Below are 15186 nucleotides of genomic sequence, written 5' to 3'. Positions count from 1 at the left end.
TTCATAAAGAGGTCGTAAAATAAATCCATATGAATCAAGCTGTTTCTGAAAAGACATGGGGCCCTATCTTACACCCCGCGCAATGCAGCGCCAAGCGCGAAACAAGTGTTTTTTGCTAGTTTCAGTCCGACGCAGTTATCATTTTCACGTTCTGCGCCACCTTGTTTAATTTGCGCCCATTTGTGCACCCATGAGCGTGCTGCTCTGAAAACGAGGTGTGTTCTGGCGCATTGTTGGCGCGTTGCTATTTTGAGGCAACTATAATAGACTGCGCCATTGACCAACTGAAACCTGGTCTAAAGTCAATGGTGCAATATTTTTTTGTGTGTTATTTAAAGAGTGTTAGTAATGTGCGCCTATAGGCAGCTCCACAACTCGCGTACACTCTGCTTATTAAACACACAGGGATACGCAGCAGCACACAAACATGCCAAATATTTAAAATAAAAAGATAAAGATTATTATTGTGTACATAAAGATATGGTGGAATCCAGCTTGTCCCGTAGATGGTCTGCTTGCGCACTTAAACCTCACGCACGAGCAGTTCCGTTTGCGCTCTGGAGACGCGTTCAGTCTTTCCACTATCAAATTCCGTCATGTAAATAGCGAATCCGCCATGGCGCTAGTGCAACTGGCATTTAAAGGGAATGGGAGATGAGACTCTGATTGGTTTAACACACGTAAATCCCAAAACACACCCATTACTCATTAAGAGAATAGGGACAACCCTTTTAGACCATGCACTGGGTGCACCGACCATTTTTCCCGTCGTTAAACTAGCAAAAGTAGATTCGGACACGCCCTAAGTGAACTTGTGCCCTACGCTTTAGACCATGCGCTTAGATTGTTAAAATAGGGCCCTCGATCTCATTTTATAATGATGAGATTTAATTTAGGCTTTTGTTAACAAATAAACATTGATCATTGTACATAGAGAACTCAAATTTGGTAAACAGAAGCTAAAGCATGCTTGCTTGATGCGTGAGAACCAATAAGGTTCATTCTCGCGTCACGGCAGCAAGGTTGAGCTCCAACAAAAACCAATGAGGTTTGTTCTTGCATGTCAAGCATTGCGGTCGAGCTCCCATTTACTATATTTGTGTTCTTTATGTAAGTGTTGATGAATAAAAGCCTGAATTAAATATGTTCATCATGTAAAGCGATTGTGTCTCTTCAGAAAATTTGGATTGAAGTCGGCGTGAAATGGAAGTTGCGATAGTCATTTCTCCCATACTTGTGATGTATATGCGAGTGAAACGGCTTCTGGAATGAGAAAAAATGTAGGATGGAACTTGATTTCATCCTTGGGAACTGATTGGAGTGTAGGAAAAAGGCTACTTTTTAGAGGTAACTGAGAAAATTCAGCTATAGGCCTATGTCACACTTCCTGCTTCCGGAACGCGGAGTAGGGATTCAGAACTTCCGGTCAACAGTATTTCTCCATAAGGATTTAGATTATTAGCCATAATGTCTAAACCATCCGAGGTTGACTGACCAGGAGCTATGAGGTTGTGAAACGAAGGTTTTTGCTCCTGTAGAAGCTATAAGTTCGTATGAAATCAACCTTGTTTTAAGAAAAACATGTTTTATCCGCGATCTTATGAAAAAAAACTACACTACCCACAATCCTAAGCGTAGCAGCAACGTCTGCTGATTGGTCCAACTCGCTGTTACCATAGAAACGTTTACCTAACTGGCGAACGGCCCGCCGCTGTTGTTGTAGTGTACCGGGTTGCTCTGCGTCAGGACGTAGACAGCCATAACTCAGCTTTCACGCTTTTCCACTTGAGAGTTTTCATCTACCATCCGAACCACATCGCCATATGTGACTTCAGGCAGGTTGCGGAGAGATTTGGTCCAGCGGTATCTATCGGACTCCGCCATTGTAAAGAGCTAACCGGAAGAGCCGTATCCCTACTAAAAGACGTACTTCCGGTCTTCAATTTTTTCGTGATATAGGCCTATTGTTGTGTTTTGTGAATAAGCAGCCATTCACACAGAACATTTCTTCCTGCACTTTTTTTCCAGTTGTTTTTCTATGTGAAGATACGGATGGATGTCTTTGACCATTTTTTTGATTGTTGCCATTTTAGTGTTTTTTAAAAGATTTAAAACATGTCTAGAGAGACATTCATTCTGCTCAGGTCAAGTCAAGTCATCTTCATTTACAGTATATAGAGCTTTTAACAATGTAGATTGTTCCAAAGCGGCTTTACAGAGATACAAGGATAGTTTAAAGTAACAGAGATTGTTTTGGCTTTATAGCAGTTCTTGAATAAAGTTATTTTCCAGCTAAAGTTAATTTGATTGATTCACTTCTGTCGTAACGATCATTAGTTATTAACTTAGGGGCTGCTAACACAACACTGTTTTAACAGGAAACTGTACACATACTTTAAACGCGAAACCTGTGAGAACGCTGATGGCGTGCACATGCGTATTACGAGTTCAGTCTATTGGTATGCGCGTTTGAATATATGTGCGCAGGTTTGTAATTCCCTACAAACCAAGCCTTAAAAAACTACTTGTCTGGCCTTAACATTTTTGATACAGAATTTTATCACTTCGGGGTAGATACGCGAAACGAATTTTCCCGACAACGCTTTATCTGTAGAGTGGATCCTCCATAAGGAGAAATGTCACTGATCGTTTGGTCTGGGTATTACAGAAGTGTATAATAATTAGACAATATAGCTACTCTCTCAGAAGTTGCATTTTTAACATGAGCATATATTGAATTTCACTTTTCAAGTGTTGATTTGGCAAAACCCTCAGATGAAATCCTGCAGTCGCCCCTGTTAAATGTCACATCTGATGTGATGCATCTAAAGGCACTTCAGGCGGAAACTTTCAAATGAATAACGACTTAAATTTTGCACATTTGTTTGAAGTCAGAAGATTTGGAAGTAATTTAGACACATTTTTACATATTTATGGCTTTATATTGATATTTATTTTATTCGCATTTTATTATTTTATTTATTTTATTCAATTCTCCCATTTTTGTTCCATGGAAGAAAGAAATTCTTTCAGATTTGAAACAATAAGGCTGAATAAATGATGACAGAATTCAGACTATTCCTTTGATTAACCACAAACTCTCATTCAAATTCCCCACACTGCTTTGGACAGCTTCTGAGAGAGTTAGATAAAATATTATGTAATATTTTAGAGCTCTTAACCACAGTAAATGAGAAATTTCAAACAAACATAATTCATTCTTGAAACCAATGTCTCACATTCCTCTCTCCCTTTTCATTTAGACAAGCGTGACTGTCCCTGCTGCCTTAAGGGTGAAAGAGCACACCTTTACTGGACGCTCTCTCCTGTCACAACACACACAGCTCATCTTCTCTTTCTCTCAGAGGGTTGATATATGTGGAAGCCATACACATCAGGCCAAGTGTATGCTAATGATGCCTGATAATGATTATTGTACCTCTGACCCACAGCACATATGCCGGCTAACTGGAACGTTACTAAAGACTCCAAAGCTTTTCATTGAGTAAAGGAGGGCATTTCAGACAGTTTTAGCCTGAAGAAAAATCACCCTGTGAATGGTCATCTGTCAATACCTACTCACTTAAAACAGTTGGGTTAAAAATGACTTCAGTTTCACTTCAGGCAATACTTTCGATGTTATGTAACAGAACAGAGCTCTGGACAATACCAATATACCTTTTTTATTTCGTTTTATTCCTTTTACCAATTGGTGTGGGACAGTGTAAACTGAAACGCTAAGGTCATGGGTTTGATTCCCAGGGAAAGCAAGAACTGATAAGAGTCTAAATGTGTACCTTGAAATGCAATGTTAGTCACTTTGGATAAAAGCATCTGCTAAATGTAACACAACTTTTATGTTTTATTTTATGATAATTTTTTCTTCGCCATTTGGCTTGAGACAGAGTAAGTTGACAGAGGCAGAGTAAACGTCAGATTTGATACTTGCATTAAAGGGTCAACTTTGACCTGTGTCAGGACCCCTCGTGGCCCTCAGTATCTGCACGCCTGCAGGGGTGGGTGGGAAATGACCTGGTCTTATTATTGTCCACCTCCATGCAGTGAGAAACAGCATGTGAAGAGCTGGATCTTCTCAAACAAAAGAGACAGATGCTCAGTCTTTCCTCTGGCTTCACCTCTGCCACTTCTCCAGATACGACACTCGCCCTGTTCTAACCTGCCCAGATTTATGAGCCGTGTGTAATGTTTTCCACCACACAAATGATGCCGCATGTACACAAGGTGGGTGGAAGATTATTAATGGAGCACTAAACCTAAAAGAACAGTCCGCCAAACCAGGAATGATACCCGGAGGCCTTAAAGGCAGTTATGGGGAAATAAACAGTGTTGGTGCTGTGACATGCAGGTGTAAGATTCACAAGGTTTACGTGTTACCAAAAGAACATGTATAAAGACCACTCTGTGAATCTCCTCCCTGTGAACCTCAACTGCCACATTCAGCAAAGTAGTTTTGGAGCCAAAGTCACCGCTTCAAATGATAATAAAAATGTCTCTAGCGATCACATGATGCAGTGATCCGTGCAACATGACCTGCAGGCATGCAGAACAAGGAGTCCGGGTAAACTTGGGCACCGTGTTTCCATGCTGATACTAAAGTTACTCTAGGACAGGACATACAGACTTTTTTTATAGTAAATATCACTTCAATAAATAAGGAGCCCCTCACATTTACTCAGTGCTTACTGAACTGGGTCTGAGGATAGATGTACAGTCTGTTCAATGGGCCGTACTGTTGTGTGCCTGACTGATCATTTGTTTTTCTTAAAACTTCCATAATATGGGCATCTAATCCAAATAAACTGAATCACACATCAGGTCGTTGTGTAAGTTCACAACAAGTTAACAACATAAGAACTGCAATGTTCTAAACTGCAGGTTCCGCATAATTACACACCGAAACATGAATGAGTCCTATTGCACACCCTGCCACTGTACACACACCGTATGAAAGAGCTTCATTCAGAGCTGTTTGCCCTGTTTAACTTTCATAAATGATTGCACTCAGTTTCCGATGGAACAGCAATGCTTAATCTCTTATGGTGCACTGAATATTTGCATTCGCAATAGGTGCATGCTTTCTTCGAACCACAGGTACTGAAATTACGAAACTGTGAAAAATAGCTCAGTTGACTAAGGTGAACATGCTCTTTGGTTAAAGTTAATGATACAAAAGTGGGTCAGTGTGTAAATGCTGATGTCAGAGATCTCCTACAGGAATGCACACAGGCAAAGGGAGAGTGTTTCAGGGGTCCTGTGGTGAATAACAGTTATAGTTAGATACTATCAGACAGAGCTGGCAGACTCAAGTTACATGAGTGTGACTCGAGTGGCAAATTTAAGGACTTGTGACTTGCTCGACAAAATAAAGAAAATGACTTGAGACTCAACTTCGACTTGAATATGACTTTATAACAAATTCAATTTTTTGATTTTTTTTTTGAAAGCATTACGACATCAATTGAAAAATAAATTGAAAGCCACGGAAACACCAGGACCACTGACCAGAGTCTGTGTGATTGTACACAGAAGAGAATCTCCCACGATTGTTTCTTTTGGATATAAACACTTCATTCACGAGTTCCTTTGCCCATATAATCTTTAAAGGGATACTCCGCTTTTTTTGGAAATAGGCTCATTTTACAACTCCCCCAGAGTTAAACAGTTGAGTTTTACTGTTTTTGAATCCATTCAGCCGATCTCCGGTTCTGGCGGTACCACTTTTAGCATAGCTTAGCATACATCATTTAAGTGGACAAGACCATTAGCATCTCTCTCAAAAAAATGACCAAAGAGTTTCGATATTTTTCCTATTTGAAACTTGACTCTTCTGTAGTTACATCGTGCACTAAGACCGACGGAAAATGTAAAGTTGCGATTTTCTAGGCTGATATGGCTAGGAACTATACTCTCATTCCTGCGTAATAATCAAGAAACTTTACTGCCGTACCATGGGTGCAGCAGGCGTAATGATATGACGCAGCGCCTGAAAATAGGCCCTCAGCTCGGTAACTTCCAACATTCCCTGTGCAAGCAGGTTGTCACGTTGGTTATGTTGACGGAAGGTAGCCTATTTTCAGGTGCTGTGTCATATCATTACGCCTGCTGCAATCATGGTAGTAAAGTTTCTTGATTATTACGCAGGAATGAGAGTATAGTTCCTAGCCATATCAGCCTAGAAAATCGCAACTGTACATTTTCCGTCGGTCTTAGTGCACGATGTAACTACAGAAGAGTCAAGTTTTAAATAGGAAAAATATCGAAACTCTTTGGTCATTTTTTTGAGAGAGATGCTAATGGTCTTGTCCACTTCAATGCTAAGCTATGCTAAAAGTGGTACCGCCAGAACCGGAGATCGACTGAATGGATTCGAAAACGGTAAAACTCAACTGTTTAACTCTGGGGGAGTTGTAAAATGAGCCTATTTCCAAAAAAGTGGAGTATCCCTTTAAGCTAATAAGGTTAAGCATATTTGGCTTGCTGTCCGCAGTGGAGGAACTCGAGGAAGCAGCTTCAACTCAAACTAAGATATATCCCCCCAGTGCACAATTTGCAAAGGCAGGATATCGGACATGGCCATCACAAACTCAAACTTCATTCTCCATTCTCCACTGGAAAAAGGAAAGGTATTAGCTAACCTCTTCGTTCCGGAGAATAATGTGCAAAACAGCAAGCTTCTTTAACAAAATTGTTTTCAAATGTAGCTTAAAGCTAGGGTGTGCAGTTTCATAGCGGCTAGCTATACAGTATATAGCAAGCTAGCTTTGAAAGCATGAGACCCAACCCTTCCTTCAGAGCGTCTCCAAAGCCACACCTCCTCCAAAACACATGAACACACACAGCCAGATTAGAGTGCGAAGCGTCAAGAGACGGCGTTAAATTACCTCATGTCTCAAAGAACACAACATCTCACTGCTGCAGATTCATTTCAGTGTTGATAGTGCCGCCAAAGAAACGTGAACGTGAACAGCTCCTGACAAAACATCACGGGTCTTACCATATAGTGGCGAATATTTGATTATGGACGCATTGCAAGTGTTTACAATGGCACATTTGCATTGCCATGGATTGTGCTGAAGATGTGTGACGTCTGCGCGACCAGGTGTGAGGAGGTATGCAAATGCATACGTTGACAGGCAGGTAGGATATCGGATCGAATGCAATGATTGGACGGACATTTTTTGGTCCTGAGACTTCCACATAAGATATGTGCAAAAGTCTTAGGCATGTTAGTATTTTCACAAAAGAAATTGATTTCAAGCCAGTTATTTATATATATTTTGCTGTAGTGTGTCAGTAGGAAATATCAGTTTACATATCCAAACATTCCCTTTTCCATTAATTGTAATAATCCAGTGAGAGCTGAGGCCCTAAATATACACTATACTTGATTTTGTTATTTGGTACTGTGACTGAGCAGGATTCAACCTGACTTACTTGAGGTAAGCCACTGACTTGACTTGATTGGTCTGTGTGCACTGCAACTTGATACTTGACTCAAGAATTGATGGTAGTGACTTGTGACTTGAACATGTGTGACTTGCTCCACAACAGACTGAGCACTTCCACAGGCTGCCTGTTTCTACCACACACCAACGTCTGTTAAAATATGGCTTGCTATGGAACAATCAGGCATAATGCATAATTAACTTTCTCCAGGGAGAAAGGCAATAATTTAGAGGAAAAATGGTGGTGGTGACTGTGGGAACATCAGTTACTTCAACTGAAAGACATCAATTCAGTGGAAAAAAGGCCATCAAGACAGTATTATCCATGTGGAAAAGCTTTTCATCTAGAGATGAAACTTCATTTGCAATTCAATTCAAGTCAAGTCACCTTTATTTATATAGCGATTTTTAAAAAACAGATTGTTATAAAGCAGCTTTACATTGATAACAGGAAAATAATGCAACAAAGTTTGTTTCTGCTGTACAGCAGATCTAGAAGAAAATAGTGTTGTACAAACTGTGAAATTTACAGTAAAAAAACGGCAGCTGTGGTTGCCAGTATTTTACAGTACAAAATATGGTGGAAACCTTTTATGTTTTACAGGACTTAAATTTACGGGCAAAAAAAAAAACACAATGTTAAAAAAAAACCTGCGAAATTTATGGTAAAAAAACGTTAGCTTGGTACCGTAAAAAATATGGTAGCAACCTTACTTTGGACTTAAATTTATGGCAAAAATAAAATAAATAAATAAACATCAGCAGGACTTAAATGTGTGGTAAAACAAAAACAAAAAAAACATCAGCTGTGGTTCCCAGTACTTTACCATAAAAAATACAGTAGTTACCTTTTAGTTTTTACGGGACAACCCTTATAATTCATTAACCGATAAACGTTATGCATAATTGTTTAAATGAAATAACATCAAATGTGAAGTGTCACACAGGGAATTCTGGGAATGTCAATTAAGAGAAACAACTAGAATAGAAAAAAGAGAAGAGACGAGCAGAAACACAAGAACTACAACTGACTTCAGCCACAGCCTTAGATGAAATCAACTGAAGATAAAAGAAGACATTAAATCTCTCAAGATCTCAGCAGAGGAGGATTAAACAACTCCACAAACAGCATTACCAGCTTCACTTATTACTAACCAGATAGACTTTATTCCTCTCATACATCTACAGTTCTGTTTGAGAATTAACAGAGGTTTAGATGTTAATGATTTATTGTTTCATTTGAAGTCACCATGATGGAGATCAGTGACTGCTTTAGTTGGGCACTTGACCCTTGACATTCTAACATTAGTTTATCTCTGGTTGCTGTAACTTTGTGTTTATAAGACACATTGATTATGGCAAGAAAATCAGAGAGAAATCGAATCAGGTGATGTTGGTTATGTTTTGATGATGACATATTCAACATGTAGTGGCCTGATTCATTGAGCTCATATAGAGTCTTATCTTTGGTTATATGGGTCATTACTTTTACATTATTGATTGTAGTAGCCCTATGATCCTACAGCATGCGATCTATCAGTGTTGTAATAATCTGAAGAATTTTAAAAACATTATTCACAATAAAGGTTTGAACTACTGTATCTTTCAGACACACACAGACATCAAGAATCTGCATATGAATCTCAACAACGGTGATGATGTAAGTGCAGTGCATGATGGGAGCCATCAATCAAAACTCATCAATATCTCCCAGCATGCATTGCAGCGTGAATAAATTATGCTGAATTGCCTTAGTATTTTCTTTTATTATTATTATTATCTGCTTTTATTTTTGCTGTTTTTTTTTGTTGCAACTTTTTAGTAGCTTGTTTTGTGATGTTCAGAGTTTGATCTGATTATTGTTGATTGTCACCGTTGTTGAGATTCATACACTGATTCTTGATGTCTGTGTTGGTCTAAATCATACAGTAGTTCAAAACCTTTTTAGTACACCATGTGTTTTTAAAGTTTTTCAGATTATCTGTATGCCGTAGGGTCACAGAGCTATTATATTAAAAAACATGAAATATATTAGTATTAAACATTCCTCATACAATGAAAGATAAGACTCTTGATGAGATCAGTGAATCAGGCCACAATATGATGATTATGTCATCATCAATAAAAAGCCAACAACACCTGATCACATTCTCTCTCTGTTTTTAATGCCATAACAAATGTGTTTTACAAACACACAGTTAAAGCAGTCAGACAAAATCTAAAGTTAGAAAGTCAAAGGTCAAGAGCCCAACTTAAGCAAACACTAATCTACATAATGGTGACTTCAAACATTATTATTTTCAGTAAAACATCAACGTCTAAACCTAACTTTTATGACAAATTGGTTTGTAATACAATATTATTAAATTACAGGCAACCACAGCTGGCAGTTTTTTTTTATACCATAAACTGAAGTTCAATGTCAAAAAACCTAAAATATTACTAACATATTTTTTACGGTAAAGCACTTGCAACCAGCTGCCATTTTTTTTACCGTAAACTTTAGTTCACTGGCGTAAAACCTAAAATATTACTACCATATTTTTTACGGTAAATCGCTTGCAACTAGCTGCCAGTTTTTTACTGTAAACTTTAGTTCAATGCCATTAAACATAAATATTTCTACCGTATTTTTTACGGTAAAGTACTGTCAACCACAGATGCCAGTTTTTTACCGTAAAATTTAGTTCAATGATGTAAAACAAAAATTGCTACCGTATTTTTTACGGTAAGGTACGGTAAATGCAACAGTAAGTTTTTTTTTAGTGTACTTCCAAAATCCATACATTTAACAGTATTTTACTGTTAAATTATATGAAATGTCCTATGATAGCTATTACAGTTTTTCACTGTATATAGTAAGAGTACATACTGTTAAGCAATTAACATGTATTTTCCATTGCTTTTTACATTTTTTACCGTTAAATTTTTTTTTTTTTTTTTTTTACAGTGTAGTCCAGCTTAAGTAAGTTCAGTGACAGTTCATTTCTGTTGTAAAAAAGTTTATTTAGTTAAATTTTCAATAAATTTTGTTTAATTTATATATATTGCCGCTCTGGAGAAAAATAGCACAAATCAAATAATGAAATGCTGAGTGACCATTCATTTGCATCAGGCATCAGTGAAAGGCCAGTATATGCAGCTGTGGACAAAGCCTGGACTCAGTGCTGGGAACATGAGAGGTGTGGGTCAGCTGGACACACGCACACACGCACACACGCACACACGCACACACGCACACACACACACACACACACACACACACACACACACACACACACACACACACACACACACACACACACACACACACACACACACACACACACACACACACACACACACACACACCCAAAGGAACTGAACGTCCTGCTAAACTAATCAGCAACCCTCACACACTGTAAAGTATAACACATCCTCCAAACACAAGGCGTCACACCCATCTGAGATAATCCAGTGACGGAAGAACACAAGAATGGAGAGCAGGAATCACTGAATCAGCTGGAGAAATATTATATCTAATCAAACATACTTTAATGGGACAGTTCACACAAAAAAATTGTTTACTTGCACGTCATTCCAAACATGTATGACCCTCTTTCTTGCGTTGACACAAATGAGACATTTTGAAGAATCATCAGCTTTTTCATTCAACAATCTTTCAGGATTTCAATGCAAAGTAAATAATGACAGAATCGTCATTTTTGTTTAAACCACTCCATTATTCAACAAAATTTGAAAGAGTGAATAATGAATAACCATAAATCTGATAGAACGTTGCTAAGAAGATTTAGAGACCAAGTCAGACTCAGTCCAAGACATCTGGACATGTTTGCATCCCATGTGACAGCAGCGCTTGTGGAAGTTGCAGTGTTTTGGCAGAGTGAACTGCAGGACTGAGGACTGGAATCTGCAGCGCCGATCTGAGAAACAAAAGAGAAGATCTTATCCATCGTGCACACTGAACCCTTGGCACCTTTTTGGACTTGATGAAATAAAATAGAGTATTTAAAGAAGTGTTAATGACGGTCTAGTGGACATAGTGGACTAAGGACAGAGTGTATTTCAGAGGGTCTGTTCATCACCGCCAGCTAGATGGGTGCAAAAAAGGATATTTTTAACGTTCATCAATCCTGCTGGCAGTTTCTGATGGATTAATTGGGGAGTAATGACAGCTCTATGTTAAAGCCCGCCTGATGAGCGTGCACACACACACATACACAATCCTGACTCAACAGCCATGACAGATATAGTCAGCGCTGACACATCTCCTTTATCCCCAGACACCTGGCCTCCTACTTTCCCGTGGAAAACCCCCCTACATGACCCTTTCCCAAGAATCCCTTAGTGTCTGATAATGGAAAATTAGACAACAGCTGACAGACTGACAACAGAACACAAATTCCCAAATTTCTGTCATCCTGTTGTTGCAATTCTGGATGGTGTTTCAGTAATTCTTTAAGCGGCTCTTTTCCATATACCAGAAGTTCATAATGACTATGTCACCATAAAAAAAATGTCTACATAGCTCTTCTGAAGTCATAGGATAACTTTGTGTGAGGAAAACGCGTCATAAATTATTTGTGTTCATGTTCAGATTTTAAAATGGTTCCTTCAAAAATCCTCCTTTTCCGTTCCATACACAAACAACAGCATACAGGTTTGGAATTACACAAAGGTGAGTAAATAATGACAGAATTTTTATGCTTGAGGCAACTTTGGAAACTAGTGGCAGATTATTGGTTGATTAATAAAGAATTATTTTGCATATTAATATAATAAAAATATAAAATATTGCTTTTTTGATACATATCAATACTGAAATATCAAAACGCTTCCAATGCTCATTTTCCGCAGAACAGATACACTATACCAGCTGCGCTTTCTCGTTCTCTCATCTCTCCGACAGTGAGTCGACACACAAACCCGCCTCCTGGATACAGTAGGGCTTGAATTTCGGTGTGGGATTGTGCATATTATTGTGCATAATTTTACTCATTCCTGCAGATTTTGTGCTCAAAGTGCGCACATTAATCCGGCTCTCAGCACTAAAGTTTTTTTTTTCGCTACTTATTGTGCTTAAAGAGTCAAATACACACAAAATAATGTCAAAATGCCAGTCTTGGTGAGTATTCACGTAAACACAGTAACGTTTCAAGTGAACGTAAACACGCATGTGTAACAGTATAACGGATCCATGCGTCAGGGTTTAAAGGGTTAGTTCACCCAAAAATGAAAATTCTGTCAGTAATTACTCACCCTCATGTTGTTCCAACTGCGTAAGACCTTCGTTCATCTTCGGAACACAAATTAAGATATTTTTGATTAAATCTGAGAGCTTGATCACTCCTCCATAGGCTGCTAGGTGACCGAAACTTGCTGGCCCAGAAAAGTTATTAAAGAGATCGTTAATATAGTCCAAGTGACTACAGTGGCTTAATCTTAAGTATATCAAGCGACGAGAATACTTTTTGTGCGCAAAAACAAACAAAAATAACGACTTTATTCCACTATTCATTTCCTTCTCTCTGGGCCTCTAGTTGGTTCACGTAGTGTTTTTGCGTAGCGCGTCTGTGTTACACGTCACCACGTAGGCTCACAATTGGCCGAAGCTGGTCATGTGTGTGATGCGTGTTGACGTGCAACACAGACGCGCAGCGCAAAAACACTACGAGGCCCAGAGAGAAGGAAATGAATAGTGGAATAAAGTCGTTATTTTTGTTTGTTTTTGCGCACAAAAAGTATTCTCGTCGCTTGATATACTTAAGCAAAGTCTTGTTTGTGTTACACTGCAGTTCAAGCTGGAATGCGCATGCGTCGCGTCTGAACGCGTTGTTGTCTTTGGAGCTCTATCGATTTGATTTATAATTCTTGATTTTACTCTTTAAACTTACTTACAACAAACATTTTCTACTTTTCCTCACTGAGAAGCACTACTGCTCAAACCTCATAGTTACAACGCGGACTGTTGAGCAGACGTGTCTCAAGCCTGTTAGTGATTCTACGCTGGATACTCTTATAGGTTACTCCCGGGGATCACGGCTGAACGCGTCTTCTCAACACTCACTTACAAACATTTTTCACCTATCGTGCGTCTACTCTACACCCGTACCACTTAAAAGACGGATTATATCTAAGACGCTTGTCAGAAATTAGTATTAATTGATAGCATCACTGGTAGTGTCGTTGCTAACTTACTGTCCATCTGTTAAAATGGCGAATATATCAGATGCAAGTAGTCTACCTTTTGGTGCAGGTGAGGACACATTTGAGCTGCACGCGGTACAGTCTGAGCTGGAAGCTGTTGAGAAACAGATCCACGACCTTTTAGTGAGACAGGCCGAGCTGAGAGACCGGCGTTTGGCTCTTGAAACATCACGCGCTGATGCTCACAAATCAGAGATTAATGTTACTAACCGGCTGACTCCGACCTCGTCTACTCCGTGCGTTACTCGGCATGGGTCCCGAGCGCCAAGGTCGCGATCAGCCATGGTCTCGTTCACTCCGGCTCCAACACGCCACCACGAAGCCTGGATATTTCCGCAGCGGAAGACGCGAGTCAGGTCTAGACCAAGACCCTCTCCGACCCTCCCGGTTTTCGAGTTATCCACACAAAACCGCTTCTCCGCTCTTCGCGAAACAGAACGCGATGCTGTGATCATCGGTGATTCCATTGTTCGGCACGTCCATGCTACATCAGGTAAAAATAAGGTGCACAGTCACTGCTTTCCTGGTGCTCGTGTTTCTGAAATCGCTGCTCGCGTTCCCGAGATTCTGAACGATAACGAGCGCGTCGGAACTTTGGTATTGCACGTGGGAGTGAACGACATCAGGCTGCGCCAGACGGAAGTTCTGAAGAAAGACTTCAGGAATCTGATCGATACGGTACGCAGCACATCGCCTGATATAACGATCATTGTGTCAGGACCGCTTCCCACGTACCGTCTAGGACATGACAAGTTTAGTAGATTATTCGCGCTAAATGAATGGTTAACGTCATGGTGCAATGAGCAGAAACTGCTCTTTGTAAATAATTGGAATCTGTTTTGGGAGCGTCCTAGGCTATACCGTGCTGATGGCTTACACCCAAACAGATTCGGATCGGATCTTCTGTCAGATAACATCTCCAAAATGTTAAATACCTTTTGACTAGTAACCAAAAGTCCAAATCATAGTCTCTGCTGCACCAAATTAACTGATATTAATACTAGTGTAGAACATTGCATAGAAACTGTGTCTATTCCTCGTTTAGTGCGATCAAATAATAAATCTACTGCAGGATCTAGGAAAAATCTAATTGTTATTAAAACAGAAAATGTTGCTATTAGTAAACAAAAACAATTTCTAAAGCTAGGTCTTTTAAACATTAGATCACTCACACCTAAGGCAGTTATTGTAAATGAAATAGTCACAGATAATAGCATAGATGTACTTTGCCTTACTGAAACCTGGCTTAAACCAAATGATTATTTCGGTCTAAATGAGTCTACTCCATCAGGATACTCCTATAAGCACGAGCCCCGTCTGATTGGTCGTGGCGGCGGTATTGCAACTATCTATAGAGATATTCTCAATGTTACTCAGAAAACGGGTTATAAGTTTATTTCATTTGAAGTACTTGTACTAAATGTTACGCTCTTAGATGATAGAAAAACATCCCTATTATCTTTAGCCTTGGCTACCGTATATAGACCACCAGGGCCTTACGCTGATTTCCTAA

The 15186-nt window shown here is 39.3% G+C and overlaps 1 protein-coding gene across 1 annotated transcript in view; it reads right to left on the bottom strand.

Annotated features, from left to right (window-relative positions):
• Positions 1–10953: 10953 nt before the first annotated feature.
• Positions 10954–15186, bottom strand: part of vwa8 (von Willebrand factor A domain containing 8) — a 121970-nt gene continuing 117737 nt past the window's right edge. Inside the window, exon 46 of the mRNA XM_081368942.1 lies at positions 10954–11389. The gene's annotated coding sequence lies outside the window, so the exon portion shown is untranslated. The remainder of the gene's footprint in view (positions 11390–15186) is intronic.

The sequence above is a fragment of the Scardinius erythrophthalmus genome (genome assembly GCF_964197995.2).
Source record: "Scardinius erythrophthalmus genome assembly, chromosome: 6".
NCBI classification, from domain to species: Eukaryota; Metazoa; Chordata; class Actinopteri; order Cypriniformes; family Leuciscidae; genus Scardinius; species Scardinius erythrophthalmus.
The sequence above is the reverse complement of the archived record's forward strand: the minus strand, read 5'-3'. Positions and strand labels throughout refer to the sequence as shown.